Genomic DNA, 17,257 nt, shown 5'->3' with positions numbered 1-17,257 from the left:
TTTAAATAAAAATATAATTCTATAAAATCCCATAAACCCCCCTAGCCAGTATAACTCTCAAGATACCAAGAGGGCCAGGTCCCTCCTACCACCCACAGCTGTATAGCACCCCACAAGGGGGAGCATCATTCTTATAGACATGGCCTTAACCATAGACTTGGTGGAAGAACTCCATTTTGCCAGTCCTGTGTAAATCTATCAGCTCCATCAGGGCCCTCAGCTCTTCTAGAACTCATTCCTCCAGATCAGGCACAAAAACATAAGGTCAAGGCTAGGTACCCACAGAGAGAAGGGCCCTGTGGGGGGCATAAGCAAATACGGGGTCATTCAGCTAGGCTGGGCCCAAGCCACGAAGGACCTTAATGGTCAGAACCAAGACCCTGAAATTGATCCTGGCCAAAACTGGCAACCAGTGTTGCTACCTCAGCACTAGCTGGATATGTGTCCTCAAAGATGATTCAGTGAGAACCCTAGCAGCTGCTTTTGCTGACACCTGGTTTTCCGGGACAAGGACAAGAATAGGCCAGCATACAGTGAGGTACAGAAATCCAGTCTAGAGGTGACGTCACATGGATCACTGTGGCCAGACTGTCTGGGGGCTGGTAGGGCACTAGTAGCAGTGCTTGGCGAAGATGATAAAATACCATGTGTGCAACCCCTGTGACCTGTGCCTCCATTGCAAGAGAAGCATCCAGGATCACTCCCAAGTTCCTTGCTGTGGGTAAGATGTCAGAATGCTAGATGATTTAGAAGCCAATTTGGGTGGATGAAATTGGGGTCCTTTATATGCTTTACCGTATCATTTTTATAATACAGATAACCAGCTGTAAGTCTCTGTCACCTACTCACTCTCCTGCCATGGCTGAAACTGAAATGATCATGAGGCATAGCTGGGATGGAAAGGACACTTGAGGGGACTGGGAGCTCCTGACCATAATGCTCCGTTCCCTCTGCTGTATCGGCCACTGTAGCTTGGTAAGTGACTGAAGCCAGGGTTCAGCCAATGTCTCAAGCATCCTGGGGCCACTATATGGAGACAGGCTCTATGGGGATGGGGGGAGGATCCTTTGTGAGGTGGCCGCAGTCTTTTCCATGTCCTCCCCTTGCATGGATATTGCAACAACTCCAGTGACTTGAAAAAATACAGAAAGATTCCAGGTTGGGGGGGGGGGGAGAGGGGAAAGTCAATGTGACACATCTGCCGGTAGTAGAAGCTTGGAAGTTGCTAGCATGATACACTGATTAACATGGTGAAACCAGAAACTTCCTGCGACAAGGACTCGTGAGTTTGATAGTGCCAGCCGCCTACTGTGGCCTCAGAACTTCAGGACAGATGGGATACACCAGTGATAATGGGCCCATGTTAGAACCCAGGAAGTGGTAGAGAATGCTGGTCTGCTGGGAACAACTGGTGGTGGCTTGGAGTGGTGTCACTGGTGCGGAATTGGCCTCAGTGACCTCACAGGCTTTTGGGCCTGGGGAATGGAAGTCGCTTGGTATAGAGCCTGAATCTGCATGGCAATCACTGTCAGGGGATAGCGTTAAACTGTCAGATTCTTAGAGCACATTGTCATGTGCAGGCTGTGATGCCTGTAGGGCAGCTAAGTGACAAAACAGATGTAGGAACCAGTATGGTGCTGCCGAAACCCTGGGATCCTAGTGTAGCAGCGAAGTAGGAATGGAGCAAGTAGTTGCAGTTAAAGGTTTGTTAAACTCCAGGTTGACTGATCTTCTTCTTCTGTGATACTTTTGGGACATTTGGGCAGGTCCAGAATTTCTCAGCAAAATCAGCAGTAGTTAGAACTGAGCTGAATTTCTTCAAGCAACGATGAAAATATCATTTCCCCCTGTGACCATCCAGGAAATCACACAAACCATTTTCCTGCGGTTGCAGTTTTCTTTTATTTCTTTCTTTGCAAAGCTTTCCCCATTCCCCAAGGCTGTAACAGAACAGATCGTATTGTCCTGAGCCATTTGATTTAAGGCAACAAAATCAGTATCTAATCAAGAATTAATCTGGATAACACCACTGTGATTCGCAATGATCGATTTTCATTTGATTGGCTTGAGTGAGCGCAGAGCAGGAAGTAGAGAAGAACGTAAGGCATCGTCATCATGGTCCGGGGTCTTCACAAAAGTCATGTCCCTTATTAGCGCTACAATGCAAATGATAGCTATTAGTACAAACATTCCCAATGAATCAGTGAGTACAATAAGAAGCCGCGACTTACTGGAGGCTTCAATTGCTGTCGTGGAGAAGTGATCCCGGCAGTTTAAGAAGCAAAGAAGCGTTTTTATGATGCGCCACCCTGAATAGCTTATTGTTCTGAGGCTCTGTGAGGCACAGTGTGCCTCTGTAGGGTGGGGGAGGCGTGGGCCTGTCTGACACCCATAAAAGGGGCTGAGTCTGTGTGCTCAGCCTCTTTCCTCCCTCGAGCAATAGTGGAAAGCTTCCCACCCTCTCTCGCTTTCTTTTATTCTGTTCCTATGCGTTGCGTTCGGTGTTAGACTTTATTGTTAGTTTGATCGCAAGATATGTCCAAAGTAAGTGAGCTTTAGCCCTAATGGCTTGCCTTCTAATGACATAGTTGGTTTGTTCCTCTCTAAAACTATCTTGTTGGTAACTTTGGCTGTCCATGGTATTTGTAGCATTCATCTCCAACAGCATAATTCGAAAGCATCTATTCTCCTCCTTTATTCCTTCCTCAGGGTCAGGATTCTCAAGCCTTCTTGAGAATCCTGAATATCACCCTGAAACATGAATATCAACTGAAAATATGTTTTTTCCAGATCTGTAGTCTGGAGAGGACCGTATACATTGTCGTTAGTACTAAGAAGCGTTTGCCCCTAGATGTCATTTGCATTTTAAAAGGTAGACAACTTCAATTTCCTTAAAGAAATGTGTCTCTAAATGGGCACAACCTCCACATGAAATAAATACACTTCTGGAGTCTTCTGAATGGCCTCCTGCTTCAAAAAACTACGGACTTCAAAGAACAGCAGAATGCTTCAAAGGAATCAACTTTTCATCATTGCGGAGAAGATACTGTTTGTTTTATCAATTGGGAAAATTGTTAGGAACATCTTTGATGAGTTCTTGCTTTCACTTCATGATTCAGATTCATGATTCATGATTCAAAGTTTTAGAATGCAATATCTGGGATATGAACCTCAAAGGCAGTGGCTTTATGCCTTTGGATCAAGCAACCACTGGATGTAGGAAAGGACAAAGCTGAATAGTGTTGTTTTGTTGGCTGGCTGGTTGATTTATTTAGCATTTTGTATAGTAAGCCACCTTTCATCTTTATACAGAGAAAATTGGGGAAAGATATCTGAATAAATAAAGGTGAGTTTCATTTTGCCAATAACCACAATTTCATCCAGCAAGAGAAAGAAAGACATTTCAATGTCTACAAAGATATCCCTCATCTGACCTGCTATCCGCTGGCTACTCACTTTGAGGAGCCAAGACAGGCAGAAATCTGGGGAAATATGGTTGCTCTCACTGTCCCCTAGCAACTTTGGTTAATGAGAGCTGCCTGAAGCCATCAAATATCACCAGTTGTGCTCTGATCCTCCAACAGTCCCCCCACCAGTCAATAATCCCCCCTCCACTAATTTCCAGATAATCCAATTCAGTTCTATATAATAGGAGCTGGTTATGGGACACAATGTCTCTATCTCTCCCTGTATACTCTTCCTATTTCATGATTTTGAACCCTGCTCATATTTACATGCCCAACCACGATGTATAAATACTCACAGTGTCTCAGTCTGTACCATCTCCTGCCTCCTAAAAAGCAACAAGGATAACATGAATGTAAAAATGCTATTTAGGATCCTTGGTCTGTTTCACAAATTAGCATCAGTACTTCTCAGAAGTCTGCAACAAAGTCTAGAACAGTGATCCCCAACCTTTCTGAGGCTGGGGACCGGCAGGGCATCGGGCCGCACCCGCGGGCCGCACACGTGGATCGGGCCGCGCCCACGCATTGCGCATGCGCAATGCGCGGGTGCGGCCCGAACGGGCGTGGCCCGGCCCTGACTCCCTCTCCCCGCCCTCCCGCAGTAAGAAGCTTCCCGGGCCGCAAGCTTGCGGCCTGGGAAGCTTTTTACTGCTGGGGGGGCGGGGAGAGGGAGCCACGGCCCGGCGCCATGGCCTTCACGGCCTGGCACCGGGCCGCAGCCCGCAGGTTGGGGACCGCTGGTCTAGAACACAGTGCTAAAGGCAGGAGACAAAGAGCTCTTGTCCCTTTTTTCCCCTACACACATGGTGGGATGCCTGTGTCTTTAGATGAACCAGTCACTAAATCCAGAATCTGACATAGATGTAGGCTGTTGTTTTGTAGACCGTTTATGGACTGGTGGTTTCATGCTGGGCTGCAGGCTGGTGTTTTAGTCATGGCTGGTTGCCCCACCTCTTCCTCTACCCACATGGAGGAGCATTTGACCCAGTGCACCTCATCTGCCCCTGATCTGTGTTCCTGCATGGGATCTGGGGCAGTGAAGTTCCCAGTGCGTAAATGGTCGTACACAGGGCTGGATTTTCCTATAGGCTAACTAGGCTTCAGCCTAGAGCCTCAAGTTCAAGAGGGGCCTATATTCAAATTGTTAGCAAAATTAAAATTACACTATTACAACAATCACAACATGTTTCATTTAACATATTGATCTATATCACAGTAATGATGTATTTTATTTCTTTTATTCTGTTCCTACGGGTTGCGTTCGGTGTTAGACTTTATTGTTAGTTTTTTTTCTTATGTTTATTGTCACAGTGGTGGGTTGGCATGAGGAGAATCCTTTGGCGGGGAACTGGTCTGTGCATCAGTTTCCCTCCATCTTTGGTGGTCTCATTAAGAGATTGGCATAGATGTGAGCAGAATGCCAACCCTTTTCGGTAGGCAGGCTAGCATTGCCCGGTGGTTTGGAGAGACCGACAGAGGATTATGCCTATTGGACCCTCATTATACCACCTTCCCGGGGTGCATCTTCAGATGGGAAGGAGTCCCACCTTTAGGCTGCTACCTAGGATGGCTCTCTAGGGAGCCATATGAGACCTTGGGGTATTCATGGTCTGCTGACTGCATCATCGCTTTATTCTTCCTCATGCCACGCAAACTCTCCTTTGCTAGACGATTGATCGCAAGATGTGTCCAAAGTAAGTGAGCTTTAGCCGTAATAGCATGCCTTCTAATGACATAGTTGGTTTGCTCCTCTCTAAAACTATCTTGTTGGTAACTTTGGCTGTCCATGGTATTTTTAGCATTTGTAGCATTCATCTCCAACACACCAACACATAATTTGAAAGAATCTGTTCTCCTCCTTTCTTCCTTCTTCAAGGTCAGGATTCTCAAGAAGGCTTATCACCCTGAAACATGAATGTCAACTGAAAATATCGTCGTTTTTTCCAGATCTATCTGTGGTCCGGAGAGGACCGAATACATTGTTGTTACGACTAAGAAGTGTTTGCCATTAGATGACATTTGCATTTTAAAAGGTAGAGAACTTCAATTTCCTTAAAGAAAAGTGTCTCCAAATGGGTACAACCTCCACATGAAATAACTACACTTCTGGAGTTTTCTGCATGGCCTCCTGCTTCAAAGAACTACAGACTTCAAAGAACAGCAGACTGCTTCAAAGAAATCAACTTCTCATCATTGCGGAAAAGATACTGTTTGTTTTATCAAAAACTTGCATGGGCATCTCCTTTATTATGACAATTTCCTTACCCACCCACTTCATCCTATTTTATACTGCAGATGAAAGATTTCATCTCCCATACACTTTCCAGTAAAGCTAAGGGCAGCTCCGTACATTGAAAAAATAGTGTTATGCCAGTGTAATGATGTAATGCTAAAAAATAACATGCCTCTGACCATTCCTCACCATCTGGCTCTCTTACTTTCACCTGCTGCCTTATCGTGTGTCTTAGCACTCCACATGCCTGCTTGAAATGGTGGAAGAGAGTAACGCACTTTGATTGCGACTCTCCTCCACCTGTCAATCCAGCCAGGCAGCCAATCACCTTTCTCCATTTTTTAAAGTGCCCATGATTGCAGTAATTTTTTAAAACAAAAAATTAAATTAGAGATGCATAGTGCTGTTTATAATGCCAACCCTTATGGAATCACGGGCCTTGAATCTTTTAAAAATTAATCTCATAACTGATTTTTTGGGGGAGGGAATTTATAGAGACCTGATTTGCATTTTAACTGGGTGAAATTTTCTTTTTTTTCCTTTGCCTGCAATTTTATGCCTATTTGTTGCTCCAGACAGATTGCTCTAAAAAGAAAAAGTCCCCGGAAGAATGGACATGGAGGTGGGTACAATGGTGGGAATTGGAGGTGGAAATAGCACTACTTCGGGTCTACAGATTTTATTAGCATGTGGCTTGCTGGTTGCTCTCCTTTAGATTGTGCTTTTTAGTTGGGGGAATCTACTTCATGCTATTCCTGTAGCTACCGGTTTGCTCCTTGGATGCTGGATGTTCGTGACATCATGCAAAATGCCAAAAATACGGTGCTTATATAAGGTGAGTTATTTACTATATTTATCCAGTGCTGAATGGCCCCCTTATAACTCTGGGTAAATTTCTCTTTCTTGCCATTTTTTCTTGCCTGCAAAAATGGAGCTCTTCTACCAGGTCATCAGTTAGGGACAGAGCATGTAAGATCAGGGACAACTTCTCAGGCTATGCCAGAACAAAGGGCAAACCCCCATTCCACCAAGGTATGTGGTTGTCTGGTGGAAGTATGAATGATGATGGGGGGGGGGTAATTTTTGCCACCAACTTTCTGATGCTGAATTTTATATGTAGGATTCTAATGGGGGTTTATTCAGATTGTTATTAAATTTGTTGCTTGCAAGACTGGCAGTCTAGAAATCTAATAAATTAATAAATAACATATTTCATCTTCATCAGGCACTATCAACATAATAAGAACATAATAAGAACAGGTTTTTATTATAGGATGCAAATACTGAGACATTGCAGATTAAATTATTATTGTCATATTTGTAGCTAAGATTCCTTTATCAGGAAAGCAAAACATAATTGATAGAAAGCTTGTACATGGATGTATAATTCTGTGGTTGATTCTACTCTGGCAGTGCCACTCCAAGCCACTAGCAATGTGTAGCTGTGTAACTGCATGCTCCACAGAATTCTGTGTGCCCCTCATGGAATCATTGAAGCACCAGATCTTCTCTGGCACTCAAATGCGACTCCATTTGGGACACATTTCAATGCGGTACCCAGTCCACCACTGAAAAGGGTTCCCCAAGAATGAATCCATAGCGAACATATTCCACTGTGAGGGTGGAGGTGGTATTTTGATTTTTCAAGAAGGTGGGATTGCATGGGAATGCAACCCAACTTCTGGCAAAAAAAAAATGTAAAGCTCCAGACCACCCTACAACACCACAAAGCCTCCATAGGACAGGGAGGAGCTGGATCTGGAAGGCCCAGCTCATCCCTTCCTCTGAGGCCTGCTAGGGGAATGCAACCCAACTTCCGGCAAAAAAAAATGTAAAGCTCCAGAGCATCCTACAATACCACAAAGCCTCCATAGGACAGGGAGGAGCTGGATCTGGAAGGCCCACCTCATCCCTTCCTCTGAGGCCTGCTAAGGGACAGGCTCCATTTGCCCCCATAGCAGGAAAAGGGAATGCAGATTCTCCCATGTTCCCTTAGCTCAGGCAAATGAGGGCCTGGAGTGCAGAAGGCTCCGGAGGGGGCTGGAATGATGGCAATGTCATATGGATACAGGGATTAGCCCTATGTCCATACTGATATCGCCCTGTCCTATTCCACCCATGTGGACTAGGCCTGTATGGAGACAAGAAAAAGAATGGAACTGTTGTTTATGTAAAAGAGTGTTGCTAACCTAAACTTTTGTTTTCTGAAAAGGGTGTCAGATATATTGTGTTAGAGGTGGAAATAGACAAAATGAAATTAATAGTAGTGGGGGAATATGCACCCAATAATGGGAAAGAAAAATTTATAAGGAACTGAAGAGAGAGTTGGACATTTTTCTTCTACAGAGATGTCATTAATGGGAGATTTTAATAAGATGGAAGATTCCTTGAATGTTAAGAACTTGAGTGACAGGGGAAAAAGCTGGATTGACTCAGGAGAAAGTGCTTGATTATTGTTGTTGATTAAAAATGTACAGTTGGTAGATGTCTGGAGAGACAAAATATACATCAAATACATTTTCCTCTCTTTTTTTGGGCAAGACACTAATCTTGGTCCAAAAGTAATATCTGGACTTCAAATATGATATATTCCAGGAATAATTCTGGTTACTTTAGATTTCAGGTGGATAAAAAAATAGTTTAGAAATAAGATGGTCTCTTAAAAATATGTTACTACTAGATCAATGAGATGGAAGGATGCCCTGGAGAAGAGCCTAATGCTGGGAGCAATTGAGGGCAAAAGAAGAAGGGGACGACAGAGAATGAGGTGGCTGGATGGAGTTACTGAAGCAGTCGGTGCAAACTTAAAAGAACTCCGGGGAATGGTAGAGGACAGGAAGGCCTGGAGGATCATTGTCCATGAGGTCGCAATGGGTCGGACACGACTTCGCACCTAACAACAACAACTAGATCAAAGGATCGTTAGAGATTGTGAAACTTATTTTTTGGGAGGAGACATTAGATAACCGTGCATAATTGAATTGTATGGGATTCAAGCAAAGTGTATATAAGAGGTATCTTGACAATGCATAGTAATTTGAAGAAAAAGAATAAAGAAAAAACAGTATTTACAGAAAACAATTAAGGAATTGGAAATGGAAATGCTAAAAGCCCAAATAATGTTAAAAGCCCAAATTTTAAAAGCCCACTCCAAGCCACTAGTAATGTGTAGCTGTGTAACTGCATGCTCCACAGAATTCTGTGTCCACATCAGGGAATCATTGAAGCACCAGATCTGCTCTAGCACTCAAATGCGACCTCATTTGGGACACATTTCAATGGGGTACCCAGTCCACCACTGAAAAGGGTCCCCCAAGCATGAATCCACAGCGAGCATGTTCCATTGTGAGGGTGGTGGCAGTATTTTGATTTTCAGGAAGGTGGGAATGTAAAGCTCCAGACCACCCTACAATACCACAAAGCCTCCATAGGACAGGGAGGAGCTGGATCTGGAAGGCCCAGCTCATCCCTTCCACTGAGGCCTGCTAAAGGACAGGCTCCATTTGCCCCCATTGCAGGAAAAGGGAATGCAGATTCTCCCATGTTCCCTTAGCTCAGGCAAATGAGGGCCTGACCTGCAGCAGGCTCCGGAGGGGGCTGGAATGGTGGCAATATTATGTGGACACAGGGATTAGCCCTATGTCCATACTGATATCACCCTGTCCTATTCCACCCATGTGGACTAGGCCTGTATGGAGACAAGAAAAAGAATGGAACTATTGTTTATGTAAAAGAGTATTGCTAACCTAAACTTTTGTTTTCTGAAAAGGATGTCATATATATTGTGTTAGAGGTTGAAATAGACAAAATGAAATTAATAGTAGTAGGGGAATGTGTACCCAATAATGGGAAAGAAAAATTCATAAGGAACTGAAGAGTTGGAAATTTTTCTTCTACAGAGATGTTGTTAATGGGAGAATTTAATAAGGTGGAATATTCCTTGAAAGTTAAGAACTTAACGGGAAAAACCTGGATTGACTCAGGAGAAATTGCTTGATTATTGTTGTTGATTAAAAATGTACAGTTGGTAGATGTCTGGAGAGACAAAAAATATACATCAAATACATTTTCCTCTCTTTTTTTGGGCAAGACACTAATCTTGGTCCAAATGTAGTTATATCTGGACTTCAAATATGATATATTCCAGGAATAATTCTGGACCAAGACTTGGTTACTTTAACTTTCAGATGGATAAAAAATTGTTTGGAAATAAGATGGTCTTTTGATAATACGTCAGTACTTCCATAAGGAAGGCTGAGCGTCAAAGAATTGAGGCTTTTGAACTCTGGTGCTGGAAAAGATTGCGAGTCCCTTGGACTGCAACGTGAACAAACGAGTCAGTCCTAGAGATCAGCCCTGACTGCTTCTTAGAAGGCCAGATCCTGAAGATGAAACTCAAATACTTTGGCCACCTCATGAGAAGGAAGAACTCCCTGGAGAAGAGCCTAATGCTGGGAGCGATTGAGGGCAAAAGAAGAAGGGGGCAACAGAGAATGAGGTGGCTGGATAGAGTAACTGAAGCAGTAGGTGCAAACTTAAATGGACTCCGGGGAATGGTAGAGGACAGGAAGGCCTGGATTTTCATTGTTCATGGGGTCACAATGGGTCGGACACCACTTCCGATTTTTGGGGAGAAAACCTTAGATAACAATGCATAATTTAATTGTTTGGGATTCAAGCAAAGTGTACATAAGAGGTATCTTGACAATGCATAATATTTGTAAGAAAAGGAATAAAGAAAAAACAGTATTTACATTATAAAAATTAAGGAATTGGAAATGGAAATGTTAAAAGCCCAAATAATGAAATTATAATAGAAAAATAATGAATGGTATAAAAAGTCAAATTGAGATGGTTTTAACAGAAGTAAGCAAACAATAGACTGTAAACAAGAGCATTTTGAATCGGCAAACAAACCGTGGAGGTGATTAGCTTGGAAATTGAAAGAGCTCAAAAGTTGTTACACTTTCCATAGGGTCTTTTGAGCCAAGCATGAGTTTTTCATTGATAGAACTGAGACCTCACATGACCAACTGTGATACATAAATACTCACAGATGCATCCTCGTTTTCACTTCCCTAAAAAGCAAAGAAGAATAGCATGGATATTAAAATGCTATTTATGGTCCTTGGTCTGTTTCACAAAGTAGCATCAGTAACATATGCTTCATTTTTTGGTTCATGGCCTAATCACAAACTGAACCGAACCAGGAGGCTTGCAGTGTGAACTGAACTGTGTGGTTTTGGTTCATGAAGAGTAAGGAGGAGGAAGTATGAATTTGAAGGGAGTCAAAGACATTTAAACTAGTTCCAAGAACTTGGAGGGGTTTTGTGCAGATCAAGTCCGTTTAATCCAAAACCACGGCAGATATACATGCACCCGCACAATATATATATGCTTTCCCTTGAGTTAAGTAGCACTTGAGCTGAATGCAGCCGTCCAGTGCAAGGACACATTGTCTAAACCAGTGGTCCCCAACTTGCGGGCTGCGGCCTGGTGCCGGGCCGCAAAGGCCATGGCGCCGGGCCTCGGCTCCCTCTCCCCGCCCCCCCCCACGCAGTAAAAAACTTCCCAGGCCGCAAGCTTGCGGCACGGGAAGCTTCTTACTACGGGAGGGCGGGGAGAGGGAATCAGGGCCGGGCCGCGCCTGTGCGGCCCGCGCCCGCTCAGCCCGATCCGCGGGCGCGGCGGGTGCGGCCCGTGGGTGTGGCCCGAAACGCGAATGCGGCACGGGGCGCGGGCGCGGCCCAATCTGCTGGTGCGGCTCGCAGGCGCGGCCCGATGCCCTGCCGGTCCACAGCCTCATAAAGGTTGGGGACCACTGGTCTAAACCATAGTTGAAATCTGACAGGCATCATATAGACCCCCCCCCCAGAAAAACAAATATTATAAATCATGCTGCAAAAACAGAGATTTGAAACACTCGCCATGCCTGGCATTTTCTACGTTTAATAAGAGAGGGATAATGCACTAGGTCATATATCTTTCAATGTGCCAGCCTAAAAGTCACAACATATATTTAAGAAGATACCTGCACTTCTAATACACTTAAGCTTTTATATATTTATTTATTTGTTTATGTATTTTAAAGCTTTCATAAAGAGTATTAGCAAACATATTGGGTTTAGGCCCTCTAACATAATTTCCCTAAATATGACCAATATACCCTAAATATAATGAGAGGGGGAAAATGCATTAGTTCATATATTTTTCCAGGTGCCAGCCTTATACCCATGACAGATATTTAAGAAGATACCTACACTTCTCATTTACTTACGTCTTTAAAACTTTCATAAAGAGTATTAGTACATGTATTTGTTTTAGACCAGCTGACATAATTTTGAAGGTCTGTACTAAGAGCAAAAATAGCGCTGAAGTTTATTTAAATTCTCATGTAAATAATGCAATGCAACTCAACTGAATATATTTGAATACTTTGTAACCATTTCCTAATGTGTGTGAGAGTTTCACCCACACTGGGACAAATAAGGTGGAGTTGACTTGAAGAAAAATTACAAAGGATTTAAAATACTCACAATCAACAAAGGCTAAATATAATGAGAGGGGAAAAATGCATTAGTTCATATATTTTTCACACATAAACTTTCATGAACAGTATTAGTAAACGTATTTGTTTTAGACCCTCTAACATAATTTTCTGGGTCTATACTAAGAGGAGAAATAGCGCTGAAGTTTATTTGAATTATCAAGTAAATAATCCAATGGAACTCAACTGAATATATTTGAACACTTTGTAACCATTTCCTAATGTGTGTGAGAGTTTCTGCCAAGGGATTCACCTGATGGTGCTTTCCCCATGAAGTCGTGGAACCAGCCTTCCGTACACAATTCTGTTTTAAACTGAGATATGCATATAAAGGAATCAAAGAGAAATCGCTCTTTTAAAAGAGGGGGGAAATGAAACAAAAATCAAAAGTGACTTATTAGTTAAGTCCCCACAAGATAAGTTTCAAGGGAATTGGATCAAGACATTTGAATTTAGAGACCCATAAAGTATATGGCTGATGTACCCTATCCAGACTAAGATAAAAAACACAGAAATAAGATATGCAAAAATCATAGAATCATAAAGTTTTGAACGTATTTGTTATAGTAGTGTATAAGATCAAATGAAGGATCTCTCTCTGTTAAGATCTCTCCTTCTATTGGTGCTCCTATAAGAACTTGTTTAGTAAATATCCCTTCCTTATAGTTCCCTGTTAGTGTTAGTGTTAAGTACAAATCCTTGTTTTTTTCATTTCTGTAGAGGCTATTGAAAGTATTGATTGATTTTGCTATTTTGACAACTGATTGATTCTGCCATCTAACCATTGGAAACAAAGGAAGTCTCTGAGTCACCAGGGCTGTGGTTTGACAGGCAGAGGAGCTGGCACCAAAGTTGGAGCACTGAGGATGACCTGCAGTGGAACGTCAAGCTGGCTTGACACTCGCGTGTCAGGCACATGGGTGGTGCGAAGAGGCAGGCCATTAAATATTGCCACTTGCAGTGGCCTGGCCTCTTTCGCTGAAAGCTGCAGCGAAAGAGGGATGCCCTCCAAATCGCCTTGTAATTCTGGTTCTATGTCAGCAATATGTTATTCTTCTATTTGGGTAGTTAAGTTTTGTATTTTGTATCTTACTTGTTTTGCCATTGTCATAGCTTGTGGGACAGCATAGGGGGAGTCAGATTTTCTGGGGAGATCTGGCCTACGTCCCAGACTTCAAGGATTGGGGGCCTCCTAAGAGATGGCAGGGAGTGACTGGTCCTGACACTTGGTAGGCAGGCCAGGGACTCACACCACTGGTTTGGCCAAGGTGGGCCAATGAGTATGTGTGCCCCTAGAGGTAGTTTGTGTAGGAAACATACCTTAAAGGGGATCCTAGTTGAAAAGAAACCCATGTTTCTGGCTGGGAGGACAATCCTTTGTGGGGCATTAAGATCTAGGTAGTGGGGAGGGGAGTGGTCACCTGAACTCTGCTCTATGTCAGAACCAACACTCCTATGTGCAATTAAAAACTGTGGCCTAGTTATGCCAACATAACAAAAAGGTACAATACATTTTTTGAATCAATGATGCCCGATTGCCTGTCAAAGTCATCCAGAGTGGGCCATTACTTTTATAGTGGGCTTTAATTGACTTTTTTGTTAATGGTCTAATTCTTGGGAATGCATTAATTTTTAATAGTTCTATACTAACCTATAATTAATTGAGTGATATAATTATTTACAGTTTATGATTAAATGAACTAGATGATTATGATGGTTGATGAATAAATTAACTAAATCAATTACAGTTGATTAAATGAACGAGTTTAAATGAACTATTTCATTGAATGAACTAGATTTTTGAATAGATAACTAGTTGATTGTTGTGAGATAAAATAATAGCATAATATTGAAAACAGAATTAGAAGAAGATTTTTAAGTTGTTCAAAATACAATGCATGGTAAAATGATCTAATTGATGTTTGAACAGTTGCGACATTTTCTATGTTTCTTTTAATGCTTTCCAGATGCAATTGAGAATGTTATTATTATATGCTTCCTATGTGTAAGTCTGCCATATGCTGAATCTCTCCCTTTTGCTATCATAACTGTATATCTAGTTTGTCTGTCTAAACATGTTCTCCTGAAAATTGTGCCTCTGCCATGCTTTCACTTTAGGTCTTTATTTGTTGAAGAAATATAGAAGGACACCAGAAGCCGATTCACCATTCCCCATGGAGCAAGATTTGGAGGGCTCATTGTCTACATTTCAATCAAATGTAGGATGGTCAATGTATAAAGAAGATTTACAGTGCTTTGTAATAGGGGAAAATTTCTTATAAGTTGACTCTTGCCCATCTGCACAAAGTGTTCTTAATGGATATACAGATAGCACTTTTCCTCAACAGCCAAATCTTTACTTTTTACTAAATACTTTTACTAAATATGACCAATATACCCTAAATATAATGAGAGGGGGGAAATGTATTAGTTCATATATTTTTCCAGGTGCCAGCCTTATACCCATGACAGATATTTAAGAAGATACCTACACTTCTCATTTACTTACGTCTTTAAAACTTTCATAAAGAGTATTAGTACATGTATTTGTTTTAGACCAGCTGACATAATTTTGAAGGTCTGTACTAAGAGCAAAAATAGCGCTGAAGTTTATTTAAATTCTCATGTAAATAATGCAATGCAACTCAACTGAATATATTTGAATACTTTGTAACCATTTCCTAATGTGTGTGAGAGTTTCACCCACACTGGGACAAATAAGGTGGAGTTGACTTGAAGAAAAATTACAAAGGATTTAAAATACTCACAATCAACAAAGGCTAAATATAATGAGAGGGGAAAAATGCATTAGTTCATATATTTTTCACACATAAACTTTCATGAACAGTATTAGTAAACGTATTTGTTTTAGACCCTCTAACATAATTTTCTGGGTCTATACTAAGAGGAGAAATAGCGCTGAAGTTTATTTGAATTATCAAGTAAATAATCCAATGGAACTCAACTGAATATATTTGAACACTTTGTAACCATTTCCTAATGTGTGTGAGAGTTTCTGCCAAGGGATTCACCTGATGGTGCTTTCCCCATGAAGTCGTGGAACCAGCCTTCCGTACACAATTCTGTTTTAAACTGAGATATGCATAAAAAGGAATCAAAGAGAAATCCCTCTTTTAAAAGAGGGGGGAAATGAAACAAAAATCAAAAGTGACTTATTAGTTAAGTCCCCACAAGATAAGTTTCAAGGGAATTGGATCAAGACATTTGAATTTAGAGACCCATAAAGTATATGGCTGATGTACCCTATCCAACATAAGAAATTCATTTTTTGAATCAATGATGCCCGATTGCCTGTCAAAGTCATCCAGAGTGGGCCATTACTTTTATAGTGGGTTTTAATTGCGTTTTTTGTTAATGCTCTAATTCTTGGAAATGCATTGGTTTTTAATAGTTCTATACTAACTTATAATTAATTAATTGAGTGATATAATTTTTTACAGTTGATGTTTAAATGAACTAGATATGATTGATGATTCAAGAAACTAGATGATTATGATGACTGATGATTAAATTGTTGAGTGATATAATTATTTACAGTTGATGATTAAATGAACTAGATGATTATGATGGTTTATGAATAAATTAACTAAATCAACTACAGCTGATTAAATGAACGAGATTAAATGAACTAGTTCATTAAATGAACTAGATATTTGAATAGATAACTAGTTGATTGTTGTGAGAAAAATAATAGCATAATATTAAAACAGAATTAGAAGATTTTAAGGTGTTAAAAATACAATGCATAGTAAAATGATCTAATTAATGTTTGAAAAGTTACGACATTTTCTATGTGTCTTTCAATGCTTTCCAGATACAATGGAGAATGTTATTATTATATGCTTCCTATGTGTAAGTCTGCCATATGCTGAACCTCTCCCTTTTGCCATCATAGCTGTATATCTATCTCTGTCTGTCTGTCTAAACATATTCTCCTGAAAATTGTGCCTCTGCCAAGATTTCTGCTTTTGGTCTTTATTTGTTGAAGAAATATAGAAGGACACCAGAAGCCGATTCACCATTCCCCATGGAGCAAGATTTGGAGGGCTCAGTGCCTACATTTCAATCAAATGTAGGATGGTCAATGTATAAAGAAGATTTTCAGTGCTGTGTTATAGGGGGGGAATTTCTTATAAGTTGAATCTTGCCCATCTGCACAAAGTGTTCTTAATGGATATACAGATAACACTTTTCCTCAACAGCCAAATCTTTACTTTTTGATAGTTTGCCATTTTTATATTAAAAAACCCTAAATTATCTAATCCAGGGTGGGAAATGATTGGACATAAATCTTTCTAAACCGAGGGCATTACCACCACATGTGGGGGCATTCTCTCCTGTGAGCATGGAGAACAAGCATAGGTCCAAGACATTATAATCCATTGTAAGTCCTCCAAAGGGGGCTAAATGGTCAATAGCCCTTTCAGCCAAAAAGAAAGACCCGGCTGAGACTTACCTCAGCCGAACATTGACGCGGCGGAGGGCTTGCTGGGAGGGAGAAGTGACCTCTCAGAGGCTTTCTAGCGTGCGTGCTGACAGCAGCGCGCACGCGCACAGCGTAAAGGGTGGGGTGGGACCTGTGGAGAGTATTTAAGTCTCCACGTGCGCAGGTCTCGTCCTCTTCACCAAGAACGCCGCGGGAGCTGCATGTTCCCTGTGGTGTTCAGGAGCTACACGAGGCGAGCCGAAAGGGCCGCTCTCACAGCACCAGCCTGATTTTGGGCGGGTGTTGGAGAGAGACTGGATGGGCCTTGCCGACCTGGGGCTCACGGCCGCACCCCCCCCCTGCTGTCAAGCAAGCTCGTCGGGCTCTGTGCAAAGAGGCCGATTCTCCCCCTGGCAGGTCAGGCCCTGAAGGCAGAAACGGCTCGCTAGGCTTGGTGGGCGCCTGCTTCAAAGCACTCCGCTGCTCTTTCCGCTGCTCCCACAGTGGGCTGGGGACTGAGAGGCTGCCGGTGTCGAGCCCAGCTGCATGAGGCAAGCTGCGAG

At 42.1% G+C, this 17,257-nt stretch overlaps 1 long non-coding RNA gene across 1 annotated transcript; it reads right to left on the bottom strand.

The window, feature by feature from the left end:
• Window positions 1-1,889: 1,889 nt before the first annotated feature.
• LOC143839007 (uncharacterized) lies at window positions 1,890-16,916 on the bottom strand. The gene is made up of 4 exons (XR_013231519.1): window positions 16,725-16,916; window positions 10,755-10,778; window positions 3,764-3,793; window positions 1,890-2,156 (listed from the first exon to the last, which is right to left on the bottom strand). It is a non-coding gene; the product is annotated as an uncharacterized LOC143839007 (long non-coding RNA).
• Between the last annotated feature and the right edge of the window lie 341 nt (window positions 16,917-17,257).

This window comes from Paroedura picta, chromosome 5 (genome assembly GCF_049243985.1).
Source record: "Paroedura picta isolate Pp20150507F chromosome 5, Ppicta_v3.0, whole genome shotgun sequence".
NCBI lineage: Eukaryota > Metazoa > Chordata > Lepidosauria > Squamata > Gekkonidae > Paroedura > Paroedura picta.
The sequence above is the reverse complement of the archived record's forward strand: the minus strand, read 5'-3'. Positions and strand labels throughout refer to the sequence as shown.